Raw genomic sequence first — 15,863 nt, forward strand, 5'->3', positions numbered from 1 at the left:
ACCTCTGTGTAGTCAGTATAAGGAGACAGCACCTCTTTAGGTCAAAGCATTCCCCTCCAGGATCCTGGAGTGGGCGGAATGGATTGCTGAATAGCTGAGGCTTGGCTGTACAAAACCCAGTCTACATCTATGATTCAACAAAATACTTGCACACAATGGATAGCAATACATCTTAAATTAAGCACATACTTCAATGTTTTGCTGAGTGGCAGATTTGCCTTTTGCCTGAACTCATTAGGAGCTTATTTCTACATGAAGGACTAGCAGTCAAAACAGTGTTGCTATCTCTGCTTCATTCCTATGTGAAGATTAAGTAGTAAGATTGGAAGAGTTTGGAAAAGCAGTGCAGCCCTTTGGCCAAGAGAGGCTGCCAACTCCATCCAGCCTATCATTCCATGGCACATCAAATAGTATCTCAGGTCTAAGGAGGGTGAATGTCCATATATAATGCTAATCTTCTCCTTCACTATCCATGAAAGCAGAATAATCTTCTGAAAGTGGTAATTGCACAGAGCTGTCAAATCTCACGTGCCTGCTCTGAGACTGAGATGAGTGACCCTTTCCTAGCTCTCCTCTGCACATCGCTGTTGAATTCCCCTGCCCTGGGGTTTTGCTCCTGTTGAAGGGGTCCCCACTGGCTGCCTCTCAGTACCACAGGTCCTTCCACAAGTCATAGCACTGTGTCATAGATCAGGAATTCCTTAGGAGTCCTGAGCAATAAAAGTTAAACAGCATGGGTATATTCAGTACACAGCTGAGTGAGCATTCATTCTGTCATTTCTAACTTTCACTTTATAGTCCTGCATATGTATGATTCTGTTGATGCTCCATTGAAAAGTGAAAAGAATGTTCACTGTCAAGTTTAGCAAAACTGAGCACTGAAATTACTATTAAAGTTGCAACATGACTGTAATTACTCACTGGCATAGCAAATAATGCTCCTTGGAGGCAAGCAGTCAATAAGGAGTCTGTCTTTCTATAAGGAGCCTTCGTCTTTCTATAATTACAGTATCTGAAGAAAGTACTTCTTTGTGTTAGCTTTATAGCAGAAAAGAACAGTGCTCACCTATTAGCATCTGGAACTCAAAATATCTGTAGATGTCAAGGACAAGCCTTCTGCTGTCTATTTGGAAAGTCTGACCAGTCATTGGTAAGTGGTAGCAACAGCAAATCAATGATAAAATTCCTTGGGATTTTGGAATTTATCTTGAGACTTTCCTTGTACTCTTTTGATTACCCTCCATTGTTTCTGCAACCTCTGTGAGCAGTTCTCTTTAACTTCGAAATCCTGTTCATAACTACAAAGAGTGAAAGGGCTAAATGTTATTTAAAAGTAATGCAGCAAGACTTGCCAACAACACAGCTTAAGTAGAATCTGAGAGGAATGTGGGAGCAGTCATAGCCTTAAAAAAACAACAGTTGGTTTTAGCAACTGGAGAATCTGCAAAAACATTTGAGAGCTGAGCATGATCCTTCCTTGATGTGTTGAATTTTTGCTCCATGTTTTGTGTGGTTTTGTTGTTTTTTTTTTAAATGCTCATAGGAGATTTTCAAGGAAAAAAAAAAAATTGATAAAAATATTTACTTAAGAAATTCCTTGAAGACCACTCCCTCACCAGAGTTATCATTTTCTTTTCTGCTTTTCCTGGCAGTTTTATCTAATTTATGGAAATCTTTGTTCACACAGTACAGAAGCCTATGCCAAATTTATAATTCACATATCAGTTATGATTACAATGGTGTGGTTTATTTGTCTTGCTTAAAGTATTATCTGGGGTGAATTTTCTAAAAACGTGCCTGTTGGAGTTAAAGAGGTCATGCTTTCAGTGTGTTGCTGTGAGGAGAATTAAGATCAGGGAGGAGCTGATATTTCCACAGCAAGAACCTATCCTGTTCTCATGCATTAAGATCCAGTTGGTTTTCAGTGACAAGATTTCTCAGATTCCAAATTCAGTGTTGGAGGAGTGGGACTAATATCTATTTGCACACAGTTTTCAACAACAGCAGAACTGCCGCCTCTTTACCCAAAGAGGGAGCACCCAGATCTCTGCAAGGGGAACCTCTTCTCTCGCCTCAGTAAAAAGAGGAATGAGCAGGTGAATTCCTGCTCACTGAGTGACATTCAGAAAGGCTTTTAATTTCCCTGTGCTTCATGATTTCATGCTTTTAAAAATAAAGCCCTGAAGTCTTCCATCATCCTTGTCATCACGGTTATGAGTTCAAAAATATGGTATTTTGCCTTACAATAAGACAGTTTAGACCATGTCTGATGCTAATAGCACTATGTCAGTCCATGAAAAAAAAATGCTTAAGATAACTGTAAAATTTGATAATATTCAGAAACAAGAGAACAAAATTTTATGGGTTTTGAATACAGATTCAAAACTTTTTACTTCTGAAGTATTTTGCTATTTGTTTTACCAGACAGATGTGATATTTCTGCTGTCCTGATGTGATATGGATGTGTGCTAACCTCTTCTATCTTGTCATCCACTCTGTCTTGATTTCACTGGCAGAGAAGGTCTTGGTGCTAGAAGGGAGACAGTGTGCCCTTCAGCCAGGTGTGCAGTATAGAGCAGGGGACCAGGATATAGGGAAGCCATGTAGGGTATTCCTGCTGCTTCGTCTGTGTTCAGGATCTCCTTTCCCATGTCCACAAGCTACTTCAAAGATATCCTTCCTTTCATTACAGGCAACTGGTATGCTTTTCAGCATGACCTCCAAAATGGATGTCTTTCCATCATGTGAAAGAACCTTGCTGTCCTATGTCCTGATGCATGAATACTGTGCTTTCAGGAACAAATCTTTAGGGTCATATAGCTTCTATTTGTTAATATTTCCACAGATACGCTAGGACCATATGGAGGTCCAGTCTGAGTACTTTCGTTCACACACACCACTTAAAATGTTAAAACCAACCTGTGTGAGCTGTGGTGGAATGGAAGAATTACAGAAAAAAAAAAAAGAAAAAAGTGATAGCAATGTAATTCCACTCAAAGATTTTGTGAGATTTGGGGAAAAAAAAAAAAAAAAAGTACATATGTATGCTGAACTGAAAAATCTGATTTAGTATGTTTGACAAGGAGAAAGCATTGCTACCATGCTCTTGCCGAGCTAAGGACTGCCAGTGGAATTTGTTGAAAGCTGAGTATACAAGAGTGGCTATAGAAAAGATATCCTGTGTATTTTCAGAGATTTACTACTTTGGCTGTCATCAGACAGCACACATAATCTTGCATGCAACTGCTTAGATATCAAGTCCCCTGTACTTGGTGTGGTGTGGGTTGGAAAGCAGGTGAAGGAAGTACTTACCACATTTTTAAGTAATTTTGATTAACTTCAGCTTTCTTTGTTAACGCAGTGTTGCTCTTCTAGAAATATTTTGCATAGCTTGGGCAGCAAAAATAAAGCACAAAATGTAATACATTTTTGTATGAGTGTGAAGAATTGACATGATCAGTCATACACAAGAACATCTTATTCTTTATTTGGACTCCCAAGGTCAAGAAGCAACACAGGTCTAACACAACCCTGGAAGCAAAAGGAAAGCAAAAAAGATATTTTTCTTTCTCCTTGCTTTAGTCCTGACAGTACAGCTTCATGTCCTTCTTATTTATGGCATATTGCAAGGCATGAGTCACATTCTTTGAGATGTATAAATGTCATGACTGTGGGTGTGCCTTCCTTTCCTGCACAGAGAAATTAAACCATGTCAGGGAGCATCCTCATGTGCTGGATTAACATTCTGGGCATGTGGTTTTCTCCATCCTGAAGTGAAATTAAATGTCTGAGCAAGAGAGTCTGAGCAAGAGTGCCCTGCGACTGGAGAGCCTGTGCTCACTAGCAGCCATAATCTCCGGAGTATCTCAGGGCTGCTGAAATTCCAGCAGATCAGTTGGGCAAAGGTAGCTGAACACACATTGCTTTTCAAGTGACAGGATGTTTTATAAATACATTAATCAAAATGTCTATCACATTCATAAGCTAGCAGATTTAGTCACCGAGATGACTCCTCAGCTGCCAGGCTTAGGCAGGATGGGAGCCTTGGGCAGACCCTGCAGCAGTGATCCTTGGTGAGGCCAGGGCTGGGCTGCATCCCTCAAAGTGAAGGAACAGCCCCAGTGGTCATACATGGGAAATTATTTGTAAAATACAATCATCCTTCATTTGTGTACATGAACAGAGCCACACTTATGAGAACAGCAGGGATGTTCATTATTAGAGGGGTGCTGGCAAGGTGAGGTTAGCTGCTAGCCTCTTGGTACCCATCTTGTAGAAAGGAGACTGTAGAGCTTCACCCTACATCGCTCTTTGTGCTCAGGTATGGTTGCCACCTTTCTATGGAAATCTGTTAAAGATGTGGCAGGTTATAACAGGTAGTAACTTCTTACACTGTCTTTCAGTAGTTTCTTTTTGTTATTATTTCATTTAGTTAGTTTAGTTTGCTAATGGATAAACACTGTGCACTGGGAACTTTGTGGGTTGTCCCCAAGCTCACAACGGGTCATAGCATAATGCAGGTTGGGTGTGAACAGGGGGAAGTTACAAGATCTCCATCCTTATTATAGCCTTTCCTACTTTTCAACCTATAACAAGTATGTAGTCTCATTCTCTTAATGCTATTTTGATAATGCAGAGTTCTAAACAAAGGAGATTTTTTGTTGAAACTGCTGCTGCATTGCAAACACACAGATACTTGTTTCAAAATTTTACTTTGACATTTCCACTGGGAAAAATTGCAGAGGGGGAAGATGTAGCTTCTTCAGAGCCTCACTGTATTTGTGTGTCACAGTGGTTGCTGCTGGGTTGTTTTACTGGGACAGAGTGTCCAGGATTTAGAGAGCAGATCTAGGTCCAACACAGTATAAATCCACACGATAGCTCAGATGAATGTTTTTTGGCTTGTGGAGTTTGAATATCTGTGGTGGCTGTCCAGAAAACCAATAAATTATCTGTTCTTGGATTTAGGTTATAATAAAATGTTATTGGCCAGGTAGATGTCTGCTTTCTGGAGTCTGTCTTTTGTACAGAAGGTACGTAGTTATATAGAAGGGAGGGTCTGCAGTGCAACTGAGAGTGAAGGAGCAGATCCTGGCTGTGTTTAAATGGGAACAAATACTGAGTGATTTAACAGCCCTATTGAATTCAATCTGTAATGAGCAAATAGGAGTGAGTCCAAATTTGGTGGTAAGGTCAGTAGGAAACAAGCACTTTGTGTTATTTTTTCAATTCAAAAATTTCAAAAAATTCAAATTGTGGGTCCTAAATAACAAAACAAGGTGTTTAAGTATAAACCTTTAGTAACATTCTGATTAATAATGTTTTCAACATCAGCATACTGCAAGCTGACCTTTCAAGCATCTGGTCATAATTTTACTGTTTCAGTAATTATTTCATGCACAATTTTGTTAATTTATGCTAGTATATTGCAAGCCCATGCAGCTGTAGGTACGCAGATCAGAGGCTATTGAAAACTTTTTGTGCTGCTTGTGTTAGTAAGGGCAGAGAATATGTTTTTTTTCTATTTGAGGGAGTTGCAAAAGCAATCTATGCTGTTCTCTCAAGCAAGTCTGTTTGGCTGCTCTAGGGCTGCATTATAGAGCAGAGAGGTTGTCTGTGACTGATTACTGCTAGGACAGTCGTGCCTGGGGGTTTCAGCCTGGGCAGCCATTTGCTAGAGCAGTCACAAGCAATCTGGTGCCTGGTTGGAAAGGGATCAGCAGCATGTAGGTGCACAGTTACCTTTGTAGTCAGACTATGCATGCTGTGGTGCAGAAGGGTGTTAAACAGAAGATGAGTGAATGTCCTTTTCTACTTCTTCTCTCTGTTTGTTATTTTTATTTCTGATTCTCATAGGTGTTTAGTATCTCATTTTCCTTTGTATGGTTGTTTGCTGTTCATGCGAGTTTTTTGGGATAGAAGGGGAAGCAGTTACCAAAATGCTGTAGGACCAGAGAAAAGCACTAGAGAAAAATACGACAATACATGATGTTTGTGAGCATAGTTAGAAACCTGAAAGTGATGGCAGCTGAGGTGGACATTGTTCCCACCCAGCTTTTTACAGAATCACAGGATGACAGGGGTTGGAAGGCACCTCTGGAGATCATCTAGTCTCACCCTCTGCTAAAGCAGGTTCTCTACAGTAGGTTGCACAGGAAAGTCTCTGGGGGAGGGGGGGTGAGTATCTCCAAAAAATGAGTCTCTGCAACATATTCGGCAGTCTGTTCAGTGCTCTGTTACTCTCACAGTAAATACATTTTTCTTCATGTATGTATGGAACTTTCTGTGTTCCAGTTTGTGCCTGTTGCTCCTTGTTCTGTCACTGGGCACTGCTGAAAAGAACCTGGTCCCATCCACTTGAGTCCTGCCCTTTAGATATTTGTAAGCATTGATAAGATCCCATCTTGGTCTTCTCGTTTCCAGGCTGAACAGTCTCAGGTTTCTCAGTCTGTCCTCATATAGGAAATGCTCCAGGCCCCCAGTCATCTCTGTAGCCCTGTGTTGGGCTCTCTCCAGAAGTTCTTTCTTGAACTGAGGAGCCCAGAACTGGACGCAGTGCTGCAGATGTGGCGTCACCAGGTCAGAGCAGAGGCGGAGGATCTCCTCCCTTGCCCTGCTGGCCGTTCTCTATTTAATGTACCCCAGGATACCATTGACCTTCTTGGGTGTAGGGGCACACTGCTGACTCATGGTCACCCTGTTGTCCACCAGCACCCAGGTCCTTCTCCACAGAGTTCCTTTCCAGCAGATCAGCCCCTAACTTGTACTGATGTGTGTGGTTATTCCTCCCCAGGTATAGGACTCAGCACTTGTCCTTGTTGAACCTTATTAGGTTCCTCTCTGCTCAACTCCACAGCTTGTCCAGCTTGTTGCTGAATCGCAGGACATCTTCTAGTGTATCGGTCACTCCTCCTGGCTTCATGTCATCAGCAAACTTGCTGAGGGTTCACTCTATCCCTCATCTAGGTCATTGATGAAGATGTTGAACAAGTTTGGCCTCAATGCCTACCCCTGGAGAACACCACCAGTTACAGGCCTTCAAGCAGACACTGCACCACTGATCACAACCCTCTGAACTCTGCCAGTCAACCAATTCTTTATCCACCTCACTGTCCACTCTCCCAAGCTTACCTATGAGGATGTTATGGGAGAAAGTGTCAAAAGCCTTGCTGATGTCAAGGTACACAACATCCACTGCTCTGTCCCCATCTACAGTTATGACTTCACAGAAAGCTACAAGATTGGTCAAGCATGATTTCCCCTACATTAATCCACACTGACTACTTCCGATAACCTCCTTTTCTTCCACTTACTTTCACTTCCTTTCCCCTCGGTGCGTTCCTAGACCTGATTATGGAGAGCATCAATGAGGGAAATGAAAAATGTGAGGCTTGTTCAGAGGCAAACCAAATTGAGTCATTTATTTATTCCCACAGTTCCTGCGCTGCACGTTCCCCAGTGAACATGAAATATTGTCATAGAGCTAAATTAACTCTTAAGGTCGTGAAGGCAGGCGAGCCTGCCAGTATGCAGAGCCTGTATTTTAACAAACTCAAGCAGTCAAAATGGCTGTAGGGACTTCTTTTATGCTAAGACCAGATGTCTCACCTCTATTTAACACGTCCCTCAGTACCCGTGTTGCAGTGAGCATTTCTGCGAGGCCCAGCCAGCCCCAGTCATGACAGCTGGATGCTGCTAGCTGAGTGGAGCAGTGCATGGGAATCCGCTGTTCCTTTAAGGGAAAACGCATTCCTCTGCACTAGGGCTTTGGCTGGAAATACAACCTTTGTCGGATCTCCACTCTCAGTCAGAGCTGTTTGTGTCTTTGTGTTGCCAGTCTGTTAAAGGGGCAGCATGGTGGGATGCTCCCTTCATTGCTGAGTGCAGCAGCGTTTATTAAGTGTTTGGTCAGGTCGCAAGAAGCGATGTAAAGTTAAATCAGTAGTGTGAGATGATGTGGTTGAAGTTGTTAGTTAATCTGGAACGTGTCCTACTTCTTTTCTCTGGTAAGATAAATGAGCTGGGCCAGTGCCTATTCCCTCTCCTTTCCTCTTCTTTCTGCCCCCTCTTGCCCTCTCTCTCCTGGACTTCTCAGAAAGTTTTTGTCTGGGTAACGTAAAGTTTTAAGAACTATTTATCGTGAACAGTCTGAAATACTCCTTACCCTCTTGACCACGGTACAGTGAAAAAACAAGTAGGTATCTTTTGTAAAGATGTCTTTAATGGGACGCATGATGTATGGATCCTTGAGTTATTTTCTACTTATCAGAAGATTTGAACCTGAGACACAAAGATACACTCTAATTTATCAGTAGTTGGCATCTGAGTACTTTGACTTAGAGCTTAGACCTTGTGTACAGGAGTTTTCTTTTCATTATGCAACTATTTGTATGAAACAGATAATCCAAGCAGAACTTGTTGATCCTCATTTGGAGCAACGCTAAAAAGCAATATTTAAAAAAAAAAAAAAAGACTTTCTAGGCTGGTAGCAGCTCTTTATTAGTTTGGAGTATTGTATACACTTTCTCCTGAAAGACACTGGAGACATACAAATTCCTGTTTTAATGTGCTTTTAAAGACTGCATATTGTTCTATTGTGTGCTTTTCTGCTTGTACATAAAAGACTATAAGGGAAGGAAAGAGTGAAATTCATTTCCAGAGAGAAGTGTTTTAGGATACTGGGCATTTTTCCACTGAACATCTCTGTGGAAATCTGGAAAAAGTATTATTTCAGTTCTCTACAAGAAAATAATGCTTTAACTGTACTTCTTTTCCCACCATCAATAAACTTGAGAAAATTCTTCTGTAATTATTAACTAGCAGAAAAAAAAAATGTAGCTTGCTTTTGGAAGGAGCAGTTTGGGAGTTTGTTTTTAAATAGCATGCTCTTTCAAATGTGAACTGTGGATGGTATTTGTACTATTGTCTTCTGTTCTGCTTTCGTATAGAAGACAGCTTTAGAATTTTGGAAGAGGCGTGGGAGGAAGATGGTGTTACCTATATCATTACAACCTATGGATGTTCTTTGCATTTCTGCATTTCATGCTTCTCAGTATAGCCTGCTGTAACCTGAATACCTTCTGTATAGAATGGGCTGGCAATAACAAAGTCCCTAAGGGAATTAAAAAGATCTCTGGTTCTTTTCATGTTTTTGGCTGTGAATTTTTTTTTTTTTTTGTGAGAGGATGGTAAAAGCCAGGAAAGCTTTAATCTATTACTAGCTTTTATGAGTTTCTATTCCTCATTATTAGCTATATAACAACATAATATATCACAAGTGGAAGTTTAACACATTAACTTTGATGACTATTTAATTGCGGCATTCAGCATTTTATGCTCTGCACTGCTGAAGAAAAAGAGCATGATCTTACTTTCAGTGAAGTTACTGCAAATCTGCAATTCATCATTTTTTTCTGACAGTTCACATCCTAACAGTACTCACTGGGACAGTTTTCAAGGTAAATTTTTGTAGTGCTGGAAACTCTTCCTGTAGAGTTTGGCACCAAATTCGATGAAAAACAGTAGTAGTATAATTAAAAATTGAGACCAAGTGCAGTTTATTTTGTAACAGCGCAATGTGTGCCCAGTTCCCAGGGGAAAATATTGTTGCAGCAGTTGAAGGATATGGTCTGTGATCTCCTTCTTCCCAGGGATGGACTCAGCAGCTCCACCCAGCTCCGCTGCTATAAATGGCAATTGGACTGAAGGGAATTAGAGCAGGCAATGAACTGAGCAAAGGCAGGTTCACCCACAGCTGACATTTTTACTGCTGGGTATGAAGTTCCTAAAATGAAGAATGACCTTGAGCCACTTTCTGCTGCTTCATTTGAGAGGCAGGCTGGGCTCTGCAAGAAGGGCTTGGTGCAGTGGAGATGCTGATGGCCTGACCAGGCTGGAGCCACTTGGTTTAGGGATCAGAGAAGGGACTGCAGCTGAGCAAACACTCTGCCTTGGAAAATGTGCTGACGAGCATGCCAAAAAACCTGTTGTTTCATCAGGCAGCTGTGGAGATGGCTGCTGGTAAGTGTGTTCACCACCTTCCTGCTGCCTGGCTGGAAAAGGTTAGAGCTCAGAGGAAAGCATCAGCACTTGACAACCGAGGCAAGAGGCATTTTAAGGTGGAATTTGTCTTGTGTCACTCTGCATCTACAATTGAGACACACTGTAGATGTAAACCTCTGTGCTGACCACAGATTGTGAGTGAGTGGGGTGTAGGAAGGCATTTCTGGAGTTTCATTCTTATCTCCGTAAACCAAACAGGTGAGATTGATTCCCTACAAGCTGCTGTTCCTCACCACTGGTTGGATGTAGTAATTACAGTGCCTAGGTTAGATATAGATGCCTGTACTTTGACAGGAGTCCCACAGTGGGTGTGATCTCCCTCTGAGCTAAGCTGTCAGCATCTGAAACACTTAGGTGACTGTAGTTATTCCACTGAATGAAAAGGGGAAAACATCACAAAGTCTATGCAATTCTTCAAGGATAAACTAATCCATTATATAATGGACTGTGTATGGGTAATAGTGATAAAAGTCTTAACAGAGTTTTTAGCATTCATTACTTTTGTGCTGTGGGAGAAGTCATGAGGAAAAGCCTTAGGAGTTTCTGTTTGATGTTTATTCAGTGCAAGATTTGAATGGAGAAGTTTAATGAAAATAACCTTCTGTGGAATAATAAACAAATTTACATTTAATGTATGCTTCTTTATTTTCTCAGTATCCATCTACGAGCATAATTGGGTGTTGGTATCCCTCTTTATCAATGCATATCTTATATATAGGGATTATAATTTCTTAAGCCAGGGTCATGCATCTTACTCACTGTATCACTCCTGCAAGGTTTCACATGATCCAGAGCTGTATTGGAAAGCATTAATAAGGCAAAAGTGTGCAAAATATGCTCGTATGCTTGCATGCTTATGAAGGCTGGAGCTTCACGTGTTTCTTGAATACTGAGATTCACCTGCACTAACTTATCTCCTGGAGATAAAACTCTTAAGGAAAATACCAAGTGTCATAAAGCTGACTTGTAAAAGTATTGTTAAAAGTGATAGCATTATAGATGCATTTAAAATCAATGTCTTCTTTTAGAAATGTACTGAATTTTCAGCCTGGCCCCTTAAAAGTAGCTCTCATAGCTGAGGATATTTATTCTGTTCCATTTCTTGAATGGGATGCAGCTGTTGAATTCTTCAGATCTGAGTAAAGTCTTTAAAGGCTTTATTTATATTGTGTTTTTTTTCTGCTCTCCTCTGGTTCTGAACAAATAGCCACAACTTCAGTTGATGGAAATTATCCTACTGCAGCATCCCCCATCTCTGATAGCTGATCCCTGGGTATTCAGGAAAAAAAGAGTACATCTAAAACAATCAACTAAAATTCATTTGCAGCCCGTTAGGAGCTCCTTGCAGTGATATTGAAGTGTAGAAAGTTCTATAATCTTTGTATTTTAAAATGCAGGCTTATGGCTTGAGTTTCCCTTGAATAAAACTTATTAATGAGGTGTGTAAAATATTCTTTGGTTTACTAGTGGGCATAATTCAGATAAGAACGTTTTAGCTTTTGTAAACCTCAAGATGAATTTTGCCTGTATCATAACGGAAATCTGACAGTAGGCTGAAATGCTGATATTTTGATGTTAGTGTAGTGTGATAAAAGTGCCAAAGCAATATGCTGTGCTGCTCTGTGTATGTAGGATGAGGAGCTCTTTGTATTGCAATAATGTGGGACCCAGCAACAAATCTAATTTTTCATGCAGTTGTTGATTTTACAAGGATATTGCAGTGAAAGCTCTTTAACTTCCTGTGTTTGCATGCCTTTTTTAGCAGGAACCTCATCCTGTCTCTTCAACCCAAACTGATAGTTCCTTCATTTTTTTTTAAAGCACTTTGCTCACTCTATAATGAAAAGTAAAACCTGAAAGAGGTTTGTGTGGATCCTTCAACTGACTAATGTGTATTTAAATTACAGGATTAATAAGGTTGATAAGAGGAAATGAACAGCTGCTGTGGTCACTCAACGTGGGCAGATTAAAATAATTGGGTTGGAGACGTCTGTTAGATTGCCATTAAAAAAATTTAAATAGGAACAGAGAGCGCTTGGCAGTCCTCACCAAAAGCTTATGAGGAGAGTGGGTAAGGAGAGATATTGGAAATGTTTCGTGTTGTTCATTCATCTGAAAATAGGCCTTCAGTCTGCCTCCGAGCTTGTTTGTCTTTCATTTGGAGACTGTAGATGGAGACCTGCCTTTTCAGAGCTTGAGGACCGGGTCCTTCGCTATAAGCTTCATGATGCGCTGATTTCAGAAGCAGACTTTGGGGCTGTGTCCGTGTTGGTGTGGTTTGGTGCATGGCAGCTGCTGACAGCCTCCCTGGAGACTTTTCCTGTGGTGAGGCCCTTGCCTTGCCCTCTTCTCACCGAGCGCTCTTTCGAGACTTAGTGTGTCATTTTCCAAAACGTGGTTTGAATCCATAGTCCTGTGTATGTGCTGCTTTTGCCAACGGGAGATGTAAACATGCCCAAAGAAGGGAGTTTCCCTTGCAATTCAACCACGAGCAGCCTGCAACTGCCCCTCTGCCCAACCGCTGCTGCTCACAGCATGCGGGTTGTTAGACCTCTATCGAGGGAAAAGACGTTATACAGCTTATATAAAAGCAGAGTTGTGCAGTGAGTTTTTCATACTCAGAGTATGTTTGACCGGCTTCAGAAGTCTGAAACAGAGATAAAAGGGAGTGCGTTCCTCATGTGTTGCTCAGAGATGTATGACCAAACCCCACTTCAGTTCCTTTGAGGTCAGGAGTGCTTGTCTTCCCCCTCTCCATCAGTTTACCAGGGTCCCTGCAGCTCCTCACAATGCTTGCTTTTTCTAGAAACAGAGGCGCTGCTTCAAGTTCTCTCTTAATTTATCTCACGATGTGGGTTTTTATTAGATTCTAATATGACTTGTCAGAGCACTCATGTTATCTCTTTTGGAGACATCAGTTCCTGTAATGGCACTTAAAAGCATGAGATAAAAAAAAAAACAAAACAAATGAGTTAATATGTTAATTGATTTGTCTTGCTTTTTGCATTTTAGAGCCTGTGGGATACATGCAGACAGTCTCTGGAGCATATGGGCTGTTTTGTGGCTGCCGGACCAGACGGTTCGGATATAATTATAAGTGCCTTGTTTGCATATGCGCCTTGCTACTGCTATGTTTTCACAGATCTTAGGAACACATCAAGCATGAAGCTAAGTCAGGTTGTTGTACTTCTGGTACTTACTTTTCTTTTTGAATGAACTGTGTCACCAGAGCTTAGTGCATCTCACCTGCTTGGCTGTGAATGCCCAGTTTACTTCTGGGGCTCAAAGGAATCCGAGAAAGACTGGCAAAGCATTTTTTGATTGCTTTGAAAATACAAAGATAGAGAGCGTTTTTATTTAAAATAGCACTGCTGAGTCTCCTGGATGCTATACTGCATGTTATTGATATCCCAGGTATTATGTGATGAGCTGTAAGGGACATTCATCTCTGGCAGTACAGTGCTGTCATCTGAGTTGAGGAAAGGGGTCTGTCATGAGAACCCTGCTCAGGGCGGGAAAGGTAGCAGAGCATGCAAAGCACTGGAATTGCAGCTCCCTTGAGAAACACCAGCGGGTTTTTGAGTGAAAACATCTTTCTTAGCTGCAAACTTCTTTGAACTTCTTCACCAAGCCATCAGCTTTTCCACAGAAAACGTATTCTTCGTGACTGTTTTCTTAAGACAGAAGCCTTATTTTCCACTTAAAAAAAAAAAAAAAATTGGTCAATTATATTTCTGAAGCTATTTTTGAAGGTCCCATGAGATGTTAGTGGCCAGCATTGGTCACTGTGTAACAAGAGATCAGCCAAGGAATTCTCGGCTGCCTGCTAATTTAGTTCTCCTAAGCTTACCCCAGAGGGGTGTAGGTTCCTTGGAATTTTGCATAATTAAGGAGCGCATTAAAAGTTACTTACAGCCTATCCGTGAATGTTGAATTTACTGTATCAGAATCAGTTGATTGATTTCTCAATGGTAGTTTACCACGGGTCAGTTTTAAGTTTTAAGAAGAATATTTTTGAGAAGAAATTAATTTGATGAAGAAGTCCATCCAAAGTAAACAAAATAACTTTATTTTCTTCAATTTTTGATGACCAGTTATATTATATATATCCTCTCCATATACTGTGAACATTCTGTATTTATAACATTACATTTCATCCTGAGTAGCTATTTTTTTTAATTTTTATTTTTTTTAATAGAAAGCTGTATATTATTGAAAAGAGTATTTTGAAATGGAAAAAAAATAATAATCGCTCAGGTACTCTGGTAGCTAATACAAATGTATTGATGATGTAAAAAATGGTGTAATCTGTGTGCCAAAAAGGAAACAACATGAAAGAAAGAACATTATTAGTGACTGAATAATCTGAAGAAGCCTGATTTACAGCACAATTCAACATATATCATTGGACTCCTCTGTTTCTGAGCAGGAAGCCCTTGCTGTCAATGCATTGTTGCAATTAATATTAACCAATAGGTATTTTAACGGAGTTAAAGGAACATAACCTTGTCTGGAGTGTCAGAAATACAAGGGGGGCGACCTAACTGGATTCTTCACTCCCACTTTATTTTGTCTTTCTGCAGACCATCAGAAAATGTTGGGGGTTTTTAGATTGCTTATTTGCAGAGCATGAAAGTGGCAGTTCCTGCCTTCTTTGCTTGAGTGAGTTTCTGAATGAGTATATCTCCATTTCTAGTTATGCAAATAACAATTTTTCTTTTTGCTAGGGGAAATTCAAAGAATAATAACACAGGACATAAGGGCTGAAGAAATTTGGTTTTGAAGAAAGATGTCAAGTGGCACAAATGTACAGCATAATTTTGAGATGACCAGCAGGAGGCTGATCTCTGGCTACAGCATTTTGAAGAGGAGAGATAAATTTAGCTTCAATGTCCTTGGTTTGTGTTAAGATGTAAGCACAACCATGACAGTGCTTGAGAAGATTATTCAGTAGGACAGCTTTTCTTTGGAAGTCTTATATGGTGCCTTGCTCCGTGGTGACTCCCTGGCTGTGCTTAGCACCACTCTGCCACAGGTAGAATAGAAAGACTGGAAATGAAGCTGAGGAGCTACGCGGTTTGAGGATGTCTAAACTAAGAGGCACTGAAAGTGCTGAGGTGTGTGCTTTGACTTCTGTGGGCTTTGGGTAAGGCTTTGATATTAGAGATGTGTGATGCGCGCATGTGGTGGTTGCAGGCAGTACTGGTGGCTGCCAGATATGTCCAGCACATACTTCTAGGTGCTGGCTTCCTCACTTGGGCAGATCATGGCTGCTCAGCCCACCCAGATGTAGCAGTAAACAAAGCATGTGGGTAGATTGATGGGGAAAACATCACATGCTCTTCCTCCCCATCACCTGTGGCTTCTCTTCAGTAAGCAGTCCGATGGAGTCCCAGGTTGTATGGACTGAGAAACAGTCCTGTCACTCTGCATGCTTATTTGGTGAAAAGCCAGGTAGTGCGGAACTGCAGTTGAAGTCATTGGTGATTCAGTGTTTGTTTTTCATAAATTGCCTACGCTTCCAGCCCACGCACTGTAGATGACAGCGTTGTATATGCGGACTGTGAACGTGACAGACATTATTTATGAAGCAGTGCCTTCATCAAGGTTTTTTTTTTTTCCTAGCAAATTGTGTAAAATAGCCTCTGCATCGCTCTTGTCAACGTGGTGTTATAAATATAGCCGGTTTGCTCGGTTGAGCAGAAAGTTTTTAAAGGTGTTTAAAAAAGCTGCAAACTGGCTGTATGAGAAGGTCAGACAGAAAACACCAAGTGCAGTTCGCTGTGCTCCAAGGAATAGCA

The 15,863-nt window shown here is 40.9% G+C and overlaps 1 protein-coding gene across 5 annotated transcripts in view; it reads left to right on the forward strand.

Annotated features, from left to right (window-relative positions):
* Nucleotides 1-15,863, forward strand: part of ARHGAP6 (Rho GTPase activating protein 6) — a 302,474-nt gene that overhangs the window by 220,928 nt on the left and 65,683 nt on the right. The window lies entirely within an intron of this gene.

Source organism: Lagopus muta, chromosome 1 (genome assembly GCF_023343835.1).
Source record: "Lagopus muta isolate bLagMut1 chromosome 1, bLagMut1 primary, whole genome shotgun sequence".
Classification (NCBI taxonomy): Eukaryota; Metazoa; Chordata; class Aves; order Galliformes; family Phasianidae; genus Lagopus; species Lagopus muta.